This window comes from Mercenaria mercenaria, chromosome 1 (assembly GCF_021730395.1).
Source record: "Mercenaria mercenaria strain notata chromosome 1, MADL_Memer_1, whole genome shotgun sequence".
Classification (NCBI taxonomy): Eukaryota; Metazoa; Mollusca; class Bivalvia; order Venerida; family Veneridae; genus Mercenaria; species Mercenaria mercenaria.
In genome coordinates, this window is record NC_069361.1 from 40,263,095 (window position 1) to 40,278,107 (window position 15,013).

Below are 15,013 nucleotides of genomic sequence, written 5' to 3' on the forward strand. Positions count from 1 at the left end.
TTTACCGGTGCTGGAAAAATCCATCTTACACCCCGGGGTGTAAGATGACTCTCGTGCTTTAAATGACGTATTACGAACTACATATATGTAGAAGATTTATGTAGTTATCTATATTTTATTTCGAAAAATGGAATAAAAATCCAGTACCTTGACAGTTCCTCTTTGTTCCTGATAGTATATTTCTCGATTCAAAACACGGTATTTTATCAAAAATTTATAACGTTACGCTGCAACTGATAAAACAAAACCGGAACTAAGCATTGTTATTTGTCTTTGAAACGTCATGACGTCTTTCCTGTTTACGGACGTTGATTTCCCGCGCTTTGTTTAAATACGCTGCTATAAGAAATAGTTCTAAAAAGAAAGCCGTTCGACTGTTTTTATTTTTATTATTATATCTTGATATCGGTATGCAAGAAAAAAATTCTGTCACTGGTTATAGTTGCAGATGGGAATATCTGGCTCTTGGGTAACTGTTTAGGCGGTAACTCGGTAGGAACCTCGTTACCGCCTAAACAGTTACCCTCGAGACCGGAAATTCCCATCTGCACCTACAACCAGTGAAAGAATCTTATAATATATAATAGGGTTATTATAACAGTAGCTTGATCTGGGATGCAGTTTTCGGCTCGAGTGGATTTTGCCAGATCGGATCTCGCGAGGCGCGCAAGGCGAGAGCCGAATACAAAGTCCCAGATCTAGCTACTGTTATAATGACCCTTTTATTATATACCTTTACCATTTTGATTCTTGTTTCCTTCTTGAACGAAATCTTCAATGTTTATCGATATTAAATGGAACTTAGTGAAGTTTTTATGTGCGCTATTTATAGAAATGTGTCGGGTCATGCATATTAATGTAAATAGTCCGGCAGCATGCAATACGGAAGGTACAATGCGGAATTTAAAAGGTACAATATGGAATTTTTGTCTGTCTGTTCATATTTAATTGTGAAATACAAGCCGATTTCTTACAGAATTTATATAGGTATATAATAAATATCCATGTTTAGCCTGTTTGTAACGAATGGACATAATTCCATTATGTAGTTTTAATTGTCTGGTTGAAACGAACTGACAAAGATATTTTTCTCTTCTTGTCTTGACATGCTTTAACGTACATAGACATATGTGGAGGAGCCATACAGCGTGCATGATGGTGTTCATGCTTCTGCAGATATGACCGTTCATGTTAGATAAAATGCGCTGAAGTGGTCCGCTATCGTTAAAAATGGAGGAAAGTTCTTTAAAAAATTTATGATTTTTATTGCGTTGATGTGACTTAAAACGCAACAGAAATTATTTTACCCGTCTCCGTGTATGCAGGGAAAAGAAGAGCAGAAATAATGTTTATAGCATACAAATATCATGCATCTGAGTAGACCATTCTAACATTGTCATACTAGCCTATCATTTGAATGGAGGACTAATAAACTAGTTATTAGGAAGCTCCGACCTGATCACAATCATCACAATCAAAGAGGAATATTTAGTGTCCAACAGTAGCAGGGGAACACTAAACATACAGTTATCACAGACCAATAAGTTTTTGGCTTTACAATATAACATTTGATAGTTTAAAAAATTAACTGTTGGCAATGCCCGAGAATGTTACACAGTTTTGAATTACATTTCCTTAAGAATAGGGATGTGACTCCATAAAACAGCGTGTGATATACCTTATCGCAAAAGAGTCTTCAGATTACTGTTTTATATATTTGTTAATCCAGAATAATGGTGATAAAACGATTTGTGAAGTTTATGGTCACGGTGGCTCTGCTGTAGAAATTATTTTATAAAGTAATGTTACAAAGGTTCAAACCCGCAACACGAATGTAGGCTCTGGCAAAAATCTTATAGGTTGTGGAATTTTAAAAAAAGACCCAGAAGACGTTGCACTTGGTACATTATAAGGGAAACTAACAATAACACTGAAATTGACAGCCTATTCTGTGAAATAAAACAAAACTACGACCTATCCATGTTAAATATTTCGTCAAGATAGAGTGACGTAGTGTTAAAACATTTATTATTAATATAAAATCTCTGAGACAAGTAGTGCACATTAAGTTCATTATGGAAATATAAACAGCCTGTCGGAAACAGCACAAAAATGTTGTTGTATCAAATAAGAGAGAGTCGTATAAACTATGTCGCAGGTCCACACAGTTTAATGTTTGACGACACTACTCTTTCATAATTCCGTGTAAAAATGTGCATTTATATTCAGCAAGTGTTTTGCTATGGATACAGTACCTTTATCTCTAACAAGATTATGTATTAGAGTCGTCTGCAATGTCAACTGTACTGATAGGTGAAATTTGGTTATCATTTATATAACTTTTGACAAGACTTTATTCGTCGCTACATTTTACTGACCAAATACCTCTCACATATGCATGTGATATGTATTATAATATACATACATACTATAATTGACGATAATACAGACAACAAAGTAAACCAAGAGCTCCGCAAAACCGTGACAATATATGCCCGAATGTCTAGATTAAAGGAGGAGGAAGTAAAACTTTACAGAAATAATTTCTGATGTTGGTGTCTGTATGAGCGGGGTGAGGGCGTTAGTGTGAAGAAATTTTACCCTAAACACAAAATGCAAATGAGAGATCTGACATTTGAACTCAATTTGAGACCTTGACCTTTGACCTTCCAACCAAGTTATCATCAACACCTACATATATTCCAAGTCTAAAGTCAACATATTGAATGTTAAATAAGTTATGCTCAGACACAAAATGTAAAGGACAAATTGTACTCTCAGCTCCATTTGTGACATTGCCATTTGACCTAGTATAATCACGTTTTACTCTGGACCAAAAATCAAAGGTGAAGTTGGACATTTGTCATTTATTTGTGGCCTCGGTCTTTGACTTACCGACCAAGTTCACGCACTGTGTACATCGTCTCATTGCAACGTACCTACAAGCGAACACTGAAGTCAAAACTTTGAATGGTTATTAAGTTATGCTCTGGCCACGAAACTTGAAGGTCAAATTTAACTTTAAGCCCTATTTGTGACCTCGACCTTTGACATACTGACCTGGTCCTTGCACACCGTCACATCGCCATCCACATATTTTCAAGTTAAAGGTCAACAATTTAAATAGGTATTAAGTTATTCTCCGGACACGTAATAGACGGACGGACAGACAGACGCACGCGTAATCATATAATACGTCCGTTTCTCCAAACCGCGCTTATTAAAAACGTGCATCAAAGTGCACAAATAATCCGTGAAATGAGCTATTTTAGGGGTATGAAATGTTGTCTTAATCGCAACATTAGCATTTTAAATTGGAAAGATTTTTACTTGTGTAGTATTACAAGAGATGTCATATCATGACGATGCATGGTTTACATTGAGCGTTTTACCACTTTGGTATATGAATTTTACATAGAAAAATGCATGCAAGGAAAATTTCCTATATACATAGATATTTCATAGTTACACGTTTTATTCATTGCAATAACAGTTATAAATGGCTTTGTTTTTGTTGTTAATACATACCATTTAATATTGAACTTTCAGCAATCAATATCACGAAGGAAATTCGCGTTTATAAATCTTTAGATTGAAATAAACAGATGTTTAAGTCAATTGAAAACGACATTTTCTGCCATTTTCATATACTGACATATCAGGATCTAACTCAGAGAGAAGCCTTTGGGAATCCTTTTGACATTTACCATATTTCCTTCATACGTCATTTGTCTTGGTGATCGTTGAAGGTTTTATCAAAAGAGAAGCATGTCCATGTCATTTATAGAAACGATAATTATTCCACATAAAACATTACAATATATATTAAGGAAATGTATGGATTACTGATAAAAATGTATTTCTAGGCCGAGGCTTTTGATATTGAGGTACTGACACTCTTCTAAGACACGGTGCCAATGAGCGGTGGTCAATTACGTTGTTTGTAAATGACGCGGCGCAGTCATAAAGGAAATGCTCCGTTGTCTCCCGCGTTTATGAAGCGGCAGAAAGACACAATACTTGTTTAATTAAGTCTAGTGGTAGAGCGTCCGCTTCGAGTGCGGGAGGTCGTGGGTTCGATTCCCGGCCGCGTCATACCAAAGACGTAAAAAATGGTACCAGAGGCTCCCTTGCTTGGCGCTCAGCATTAAAAGGGCAGAAACTGGCCTCTTCTCTCATACCCTCGTGGCGATGGATTCCATCAGGAATGAGGTGTCGAGAGTGATTAATATAAGTTGTAGAACTTCCTTCACAATCGACCTAAAAATAAATTATGTATAAACTAAACTAATTAAGTCTGATATAGTCTCACAAAAAGGACATAAATGACCATTGATGGAGAATTATCCGTATAAAGCCGGTTAAGGAATTCATCAAACAACGACGCTTGACATTTTTATAAAGTCAGACATAACTACCATTTGTTATAATTGATGATAAAGCGGTAATTGCTGGGAAGCCAATTTAAGATTGTATCTTACATTCTTCCTGAGTCTTAACGGTAATGGCGCACATGCTAATGGGCGACAACCAAGTTTATCTCAAATAATGATTAACGAACCAATTTGTAATTTATCTTACTTAGAGCGTCTTTCAAGTATGATTGCGCTTTTATCATTATTCCATCTTACAATGGCATTTACAAGAAGATACAAAGAGCTGTCCCCAGTCGCAGTTTAGAAAGATATAATTGTAAACGAATCGATGTTTTCGTCGTGAAAATCGTGAAAATCAAACTTGACAGACTTACTGAGTGTTGGTAGCCCGATAGCTAATGGCATAAAACGCTTTAGCTATTGTTCTACCTTACATCTTTTCACATTAAGGCAATCAGTGTCATTTTAGCTGCATTCAAACATCACAGTCTGCATCGCGACTTCAGGAGTCCAAACACTTTGCCTTGTTATCAATAATACAAAATATTTACTGAAATGGTTTATTTTCGCGTAAAAATATTTCAATCAAAAGACAGTTTTTTTTTTTCCATTGTATATATTTAAAACAATAAAATCTGGAAAGTAGATCCCTCGGAAGCACCGAGAACAAAGCAAACAGTGAAAGTTGCAGACTCGGTTTTACTGAGTCTGTTCATGAACTGTACAAGTTGCAAACTATATGTGGACTTTTGGATGAAATACTGGGTTACAAGAAGCAAACAATTAGTTACAAGAATGAAACGGTAGGTTACATGAAGCAAATATTCAGTTTCCGGAAGAAAGCCAACAGTGAATTACATGAAGTTAAGGCTTGGTTACAAGAAGCAAACAGTTAATTTCAAGATACTTAAAGTGAGTTACAGAAGAAAGCTGTGAGTTACATGAAGCAAACGGTCAGAAATGGGATACAAGAAGACGAACTGTATAGTATACGTACGCTTTAAATAATAAAAATGTCAGAGAATTCTGTTCAAAGAAGGAATTGATTTTTTTGTTCGTGTTTCTAATATACAACCACAGGCAGCCACGCTATATCTAATTATTCATGTCGATATTGTCAACACTAATTATATTTATGACAGCTAGTTATCTCTAACTATGCATGATGCAGCGCAAAAAGATATCTCAGTGGCAGAATAAACAATTATATATTTTCTAGAAGTCTCGTAAAACTCGTACAGACCGGATGCAACACCACTCACATACTTTGGTCTGGCGACTGACGGATAAAGCATAATGAATGAAACTGACATCACAATTATATTGAACAATCTTTATGACTTGAGTATCTTCAAATTCCAATTTTATGTCGACTGTTCCACGCGTTTCACCGCGGGTAACAGCAAGTGTGAGATCCTCTGGAGAAAGGGTTGCAGACAAAGGCCGTCTTGTTAGTTATTCATGAGAAAAGTCGGTTATTCATTAGTACTTTGGACACGCCAGATAAGCAAGAACGTTAATATTCCCGTAAGTTTTACAACCAATGAACTAAATACAATCCCAAAAGGAATTGTAGTCTAGTGTTTAAGGGGTGGACCACTCAACCCGGAAGTCGTAGGTTTTAAACCTAAGGATCATGATCACATCTTCACATATGACACAAATAGTGTTTTTTTCCAGGAATAGTGGTTCAAATAAGATTTAAGCTTTCATCACAATCGAGCTAAAACTAAAACAAAATCGTGGTGTTTATCTACCAACAACCGATAATTAATTACTTGGTGTTTGTAAGTACGATATTTCAGGGTTTTTTTATTTCACCGTGTCCATCTTATACAAAGTTCATATGAAGGACATTAAAAACATATATTTATTTATTTTTTTATTTATTTGTCTTCTTCAATTTTCGCTTATTGATATTTTCAGTGACAAATTTTGAAGGCCAATGCGAAACAGAAAAGGCTAAACAGGCAAACGACGTTTTTGTTTTGATATTATTCAATCACGTAACGTTAATATTTCTACATAATCTCTACTGATACTGCTTAAAACACAAACCATACATTTATTTATTCTAGAAACAATACATTTGCAAATTATATTGCTTCCTTACACCCTTAAGCGACCATTTACATCTCTAGACACACTATACATTATCTTTACAAATTTATTTCTAGAATGCTCCTCCAATGAAATTGGAAAGATAAATATATAATAGTCTACCATAAATGGAAATTATGATCGATAAATATACAGATGTAATCGAGAGAAGGGTAAAATCAATTGTTTTACAAATGGAAAAATATATATTGTATGACAATGTAATCATTTCGGCTGTTGGCAACAAAACATATTTCTATGTAATAAAGACATTAACTTTCTTTCATTTTATTATTGGAAAAGTTCTGTTTGAAAATTACAAAATGTACATGTACATATATTCAGTTGATGTATACAATTGTACATTTACTAAAAGTTCTGAACACTGATGTTTTCCTCAGTACCCAGTCAAGTTGTTATTCAGGAGTGGTCGCAATACAAATCAAATTGTTCTCAGTTTGGCCGGTGAAATATTTGCATGGTTACATAGACAAACTGATATAATATCAGATCCAAATAAATTGATAAATAATGCCAATGCATATATTCGTGATCACTATGGCATATACAAACAGAAAATGACAAACACTTTTAAGCAACACTGAAATGTTGAATGTCAATACATTTCATTTGTAGGCTGATGAACTAATTTAAGTAAACGTTTTGTCTTTTATACAGTTCTCATTTCCTAGGAAAATCGTCTTGAGGGACAGTATAACAACGATGTTTATTTTTGAATATAATACCTAGGACAACAAGGTTCATAACTTCAAGTTTACAGACTACCCGAGTATTGTATTATTTTGTTAAATTGTACCAAAGTATGGTCAAGTTGTAGCTTTATTTTAGTATTTAAAAGATCACTTTGAGACGATGCCGACTAATCATCAAGTTCCGGATCATACAAGAGGGTTGATCCAGAAGTAATGTCGTTGTACCATATAACATGTTATATCTAAATGCGCGCTTAGTCAATGCTTATATAATTGATGTTTGCTAGCAGAAAGATAAACGACACAGGTAAATGTATTGTAGAGCTATTGTGTGATGAAATAAATGTAGATTATAATAATTTAAGTGTATATAAATGTTGGGAAATTGATTATAAACTTGTTTTTACATTACAATTTATTCTTACATCTTCAATTTTATTTTACTAGTTTATTCTTTCCGTTGTACGATTTTTAAACAATATCATCGATTTAGGACATTTTAAAGGGTTCCCAGTACAACTTTATCAACAAGAAGAAGACCATTCGTACTGATAACTTGTTTCTACACTACTGGAAAGGAAGAAGTTGGCTACGATTAAAAGATTGATATAAACATTACGTTTGGAATTCTTTGGAATGTTGTTTACATGGAACATTTTTGTAGCATAGGGGGTAATGCATTGATCATTTGAGTACTGAGCATTCCTGTTTTAGAAGGCCAGCATATAATAGACATACTACCATCAGGATGGAAACCTCAAAGTATTTGTATATACATTGAAATTGTCTTTGACATTAGAATTATAAGAGGTGATGTAAAGAATGTCCGAAATTTCTATAAAAGAAGACGTGTTGGCAGAGGAATTTATTTGTTACTAACGACTGATGCAAGTCAGTCTATGTTGTTACGTGATAAAAAAAATCAATACTTTAGCAGACTTATTGTTCAGAGGAAGAATTGTCTGAGTATCAGTGAATGGGAATTTATGATTGAATAATGAACACGATTTAGACTTTAAATGATATTGATTCGAAAATAAAAAATGTTTTTACATGAAAATTGCATAATACTATGTAATGAAATACATGTATGAAGTTTTGTGATGAACACGATAGATGTCGATCGTGTTCATCCTACCGATACATTGATTGTTTTGGTTGTCTTCATAAAATGTACAGGAAGATCGGTATCGGGTGTTAGTGTCGCTATACTTGTCCAGTGTGCAGCAATCCTTAGTAACATTTTCCGAAACACTTATCATTTTATTTATGTTTTATCAAACATATTCAAGAATGAGAATAACAGGAAAATTTCTTTCATAGAATCAAATGGTCCGACTGAACAAACATTATGATAATATTCTCGGATTACTTACTGATAGGTGCGTCTGATAGACATCCATCAGAAGTCAGAAATTTATCTGGCATCAAGTTCTCTTTGATATATCACCTCAAGAGAAAATTGCAGGGACAGGCCGTAGAGAGAATCTTTTGATCGCAGAAATTAATGTTAGGGTAGAGATAGACCCTAAACTTTTTAATGATAGAACAACATTAAATAAAGTCTAGAAATTGATTCCTAAGTCCTTGAAATAACCAAAAAATGATTTTACAAAATGTGAAATTTATGATAGTTTTGTTAATATGAATAACAGAAGTTTTGATATTTGTTTAAAATTGCCTAACGGCATTACTTATGAGCAGAAATATCTATTAGTTTACTTCCCTTGTAATTACACATTTAACTGGAAAATGAAAACGGTTAAAAACAAAATATCACGACTATTTGCACAACAAAAACATTTTGGATTTATTCATGTGTTTGATTTACCCTTAAAATCATGCTTCATACGATTTTGTGAAATACCAGTAAATATTTTATAGTGCAGATAATGCAGTTTTGCTTGTATCAAAATGTCACAGTAGAAGCACTTTTGTAATACTGAACAGGTAGGATGAGTAAAGGTGCAATTATATTGATCTCTATTTCCTATGCCTAATTAGAGGAGTTAAGACTGAACCAAAAGCCTACTCTGAGCTGTATAGACAGCGGCATGAATAGATTTTGTTCTCAAGTAATATGCCTTTGTTTATAATTATCATAATGTAAGTAAAATGTTTCCATAATTATACTGACACTATAGTATATTTGAGCTTGGGCCTATCTACTCTTTATCTTATACTAGTAAGCAATAACTATGTCTGGGTTTCGGTCTATTGATTAAAGGGTACAGTAAGAGAGGAAACAATAGTATTGCATTGGAACCCGTCGATATATCATCTTTCCGGTAAAACTGTGAACATCAAAAAGTATCTACTTGTTTGTTGCTTTCAAACGTAAGACAGTATAATGAACGCTACACATGTTATACTTGTTTATACCGTCGTGTACGTTAGCCGCTAAATGGTGGGCGGAACGTTTGATCAAAAGACCTTTCAAAGACGATTATCGTTCACTACAACAGTATATATACATTTCTATTGTATGCCATGTCTTTTATTTTATTACTACAATGTAAATGTATGATTTTCTTTCAGTCTGATTTTTTATTTGATTTTTTCATCTTAAATTCATTGTGTTTAGTATTGGATAAAGCGTCAGGTCTAATAAGACTTAGAACATTTACAGTAAAATGTAACACAATGTCTGTGTTTTTAGAAAATGTCCGCAATTTATGTCAATTCTAAGGTTTTATATGTCTTGTCAACTTTGTTTTACCCTAATTTCATTTGTAATGTATGGCATATCGAAGAAAATAAAACTGCTCTTAAAGTCTTAAAAACACATTATCTGAAAACATAAATTCCAAAATTTCCCGAATCTTATCAGTAATGAATGTTGCCTGAAGAATATCTCGCATATTGACTTATTATTATATTTGAAAGTATTGAACATATATAAATTGTTTTGGATATACATAAAATCGAGGAGAATAATCTCGCCTTTTTACTGAAATGTAAAGATGTTTTCAGATGTCTTGGAAACTGTGTTATTTTATTTTCTATCTTTACATTTATATAGGAAACTTGACATATCGATGTGCAAAGTGCGTTTGTTGTGGCAATTCTTTGACATTTATGTAGCACACTGCTACATTTGTATGTAGAAAACTTTGAATCGAATTCGCTTACCTGAAAAATATTCTTGGATAGGATTTTTCAGTAAATATATATCACTATTCAGTGGCATATAAGTATGATATATTACAAATTAATATACAACAAAAGACAATGAACGCGAAAATGTCAAATAATGACAGGTTCGTAGCTGGTAAAGTGATTAAAGAAAGGATTATGTCTGCCTGGGTATTGAGATGCCACCGCATAAAATATCACCGCGTGATAAAGCTGTCATAGAAGATGACATTAAAATAATATCTAGTTCTGATCATTATCAGCCATATATAATTAAATTAAATACCTCAGAAATAACAGAAATAAGTGCATCACCTAGAGACAAGTATGTGTTGTTGGATGTACATCTAGCTGTCTACAGACCGTACCTCATTTAAATGCTAGGCGTAACATAAATATTTCTGTACGGATGATCCGTCTGCTAATGTGTGGCATAGCGTCTACGAAATAAGAAGCATCAACCCGTGTACAATTTTCAGAATCGAAGATAATTTTGAATGTAAAAAAGGATTTTCGTAAATATTTGTGAGTGCAAACGACTCTCGTCTTTGTTTTATGAAAACCAGTAGTAAGAAAATAAATCTGTAAAAGTATTTATTAATAAACATGATTAATGCTACCTGAATTGAAGTACATTGACACAAATTCTGCTACCTAACATAGCATTAGGTAAGGTGCTATGTCCTCAGTGCTGTAGTAAGTACGGTTCGTATCACTAGCTGAAAGATCAAGGCCACTCTTTCATTTCACTTTACTGCTACATGGAAAACTTTGATAGTTTTGTACAAGATTGATAAATAATTCTTCCTATTTCAGTTGGTTATAAATAATAAGAGTGTGTGATTGCAGTAGACAATTACTGTTGAATTGTTGGTTATCTGTCACCCTGAATTGCATTGAACAGACTGACTGTACATACCATTTAGGGAATGTTAAGTAAATTGAAAACGACATTCCCTGTCATTCCCATATACGGATTAATAAGGAAGTAACGTCCAGGGCGAATCATTTATGACGCTTAGCATATTTCAATAATTAGTCATTTGTCTTAATGGTCATGGAAGGGTGTCCTGTTCGTAGCATTCGTTGGAGAGATTATCATTTTACACGAAATCGTGCCGTACACGTATTATAAGTGTCTTGCTGCCGAACTTTAGGATTCCAAGAAACAGGGCCAATTAGCGGCTGTCAATTGCAATATGTGTAAATATTAAAAGATCGCTGTCTGCCGTTGTCTCGTTCAGAACGCGATAAACAGACAGGAAAATAGTTTAAAGAAGTCCTACATAGTCTTACTAAATGGGCATACGTTACTATTAATGGAAAATACTCCGGCCAAAGCCACATAAGTTTGCCTTTTCTATGGTTCAAACTTTACGGCTATTTGTTGTAATTGGTGATAGGCCGTTAAATGCAGTATAATTCAAAGAGTTATGTCTGATATTAACTGGTCAGATATACAGGCAAGATTTAGCCTAACAATGAAAATTAAGTATTTTCTTTCTTTCAGACTTCTTCCAATGTGATTCGTGGCATTGACAAAATGTTCATTGGACCAAACAGAACTATATTTGATGTTCTGCTTGTAAGTTTATTTAATGTGTAATACGGTCTAGTTTATTCTAAAGGGACACATGTGAATTTGGCCAATGTTTAAGATTTCAGATATTTAACTAATTTCTTGTGGAAACCTAAGACGGATGGGTAGAAAATATCAAATTTAAGAGTTTGTTATTATTTTCTACTGCCTTAATCTTATTTAGGTATATTCTGAGTGCAAATAAAAGTTCGATATCGAAATAAATTTTCGATTGTCGATACTTGACTCGACAGCATTCTACCCGACGTATTTTAGAGATTTATTGATGTAGACACCCTTGTTAGTCTATAGTTCAAACGTGTTTAACTTTAATCCATGGAGTCAGTTATGGGGATGAATTAATAACGTCGGTAATCTGGAAACTATGATATTGTTGTAAAACGTTTTGATCAAAATTTTTGAGAATTTTATATGTAGTTAGACATATGAATGTCAATTAACATGCTCCGGAATTTCAATGTCAATAGACAAAACGTTAATTTATAGTTCATGTCGCTGTGTATTATGCCTTACGCTCTCTTGGAATTTATTTGCATATTCTAGACATAAACGGTAGAGAAATATGGTGCTTTTAAAGTAACAATTAACGTCTCCAGAACCACAATTATCTGTTCTGAAAAATTAATTCCTGAATTGGCTTGAAGCAAATTTTTAATGGTAGATTATCTAAAAGTTTTCTAATGGGAACCAAATGCTTGCTGTAATCATATCCATCAAGGTCTGGTATCAACTAAAGTAATGTTGCCAATAACAAAATATATTAAAGTGAAATCAATATTCAGAAAATATGTCATATTCACATTAAGGCAAAACGTTTTCTGAGATTTTGTCTAATTTGCGCTTTCTCTTGAAATATTGATACTTTACTCACTTCAAAATAAATAGGTCGTAAAATCAAATCACAATGCATTAGACGAAATATCTTAGACTAGATATTTTAGTTAGTTAATACATATTTTATTTGCCATTTTTGTCTTCCACGTGATGCATGTCAAGTGTACATCAAAATTGCTCACATCTGAAAACTAGGAACGCGAGCAAAGTTGCGACTGGTAATAAATACGTGTTTTGTTTGCCCGGATATTTAGATATATTTTGCTGGAAAAGTCATCATGAAATATAGTATTGCAATAATGCGTATTGTTTTTCATTATCAGGCTGATATAAAGGATATATCTACGGAAATGTCAAAACAAAATGTATCTCATGGGGACCAAAATGAGCTGTTGAATGTAGCTGTCGGCATACTAGAATTAATTAAATTGATAACTGAAAGTGATATAGGAAACGTTTCTGCGCATTTTCATTATTCTGATGAATAAAAATAAATTTGACAGTAACTTTCAGTTTAATGTTGTTAGGCATCCACTAAATTACAAATTACGCATATTTGTTTTATACATGTAATATGTTTTACGCATAATAAGACTTTGATACATTCTTAACACATTTTCTAATTTTAGTATTTACAGGAACAATATATGATAAATGTTTTGTACACTGTCTTACTTGCATATATATTTAATGAATATTGCTAGTATATAGAGGATATTTGTTTGTTTTGAGTGAATATGGAATATATGTCACTGAGAAGTGAGAAATTTTCAAATATTTTCACGAGCGCGTAGCGCGAGTGGAAATGTGAAAACTTTCTTACTTCGAGGTGAGATATATTCTATATTCACGAAAAAAAACAAATTTTCTTCTTATTTTATGCTCAGTTACGTTGAGATGTGCATTTTGCAACTATTTTAATCTCAGCGCGGGAAACAGACGCGCGTAAACAGACATGACGTCAGACGTGCTGTGACGTTATAAAGACGCATGCAACATAAAGTTCCATTTTGTTTTATTTTTTGCTGCATAACGGTATGAAATTCTCTTTAAGTAAAATAATTTGAATCGAGAAATACGCTATAAAGAACAAAGTGCGGCTACAATTTTCATCCTGTTTCAAGCAAATAATTTAAAATTCATACACAATGTAATGAGGGGGCGGAGCTATATCTCTCACAGTGTGAAAATATAGATTTCATATTTTCACAGTGTGAGTGATGAAATATGAATATATTTAACTGATAGAGTACAGTATTTCATTAGTTAGCATAAAATAAATCATCATATTTGTAACTTAACACTTTTTTACAAAACTTTTCAAAAATACTATTCTGTCTAAATAAAAATTACCAGATTCCAGGAACATCAAAATCTTACAGGCAAAGTATTAACCGTCAGTTCTATAAAGGGAAGTACGTGGTGTCTGTGTCATTTTACTTTAAAATTATTGATGTTCTTATAAGAGCTGATTAATGTTTATCGCAAACGAAACACTCATTTTTCATATATTCCTAGTAATAATGGTCTACCTTTGAGAATAGTGTGTGCAATTTAGCATATTACCTTACTTAATTATTTATATTATCCCACATCGAAGGTTATTGACCCTGGCGTCTTACAGCATTATCATCATTTTACATGAGACTTGCCTGATGTAATGATATGACGAATTTAAGACAATGGTCATTCAGCTAAAATAGTGACCACTATGCTGCCAGTGTCAATAATTGTACATGCCGAAGCAAGTTGTCTAAATAAAAGTGTTCCATTGTCTTTCGCGTTCATGATGCAACTAAATGAAACAGGCCTTGTTAACGAAGCCCGGTATTGTCAATATCTATTAATTAATGGATGCTCATAAATGTAAAGTTTAATGAAACATTACCAACAAATGCGATTTTCATGTTATTTGGTTTAGATTTGGCGACGTTGATACTTAGAAACAGTGTTTAAATAGTTAGGTAATATTAAACTCTCTAACACGATTCATACGTTAATTTGTGCCAAAATGTTAGTTCATGCTTTTCACACTTGCTGTTGATAAGCAGCCAGGGTTAGCGATTTTGTCTTGTTAGCTTTTGCGTTTTATTTTCTTGTTGTTTTTTAAACCAGTTAGGAAAATTTGATATAGGAGCACTAGATGGAACAGCTAGGATAGCATGCTAAAGCGTTGGTTTGGTATGGAATTTAAATATTGATACTCCAGCGTGATTATATTTCCTTTCTGTGGTTTGCTGGAAACTGATGCGGTA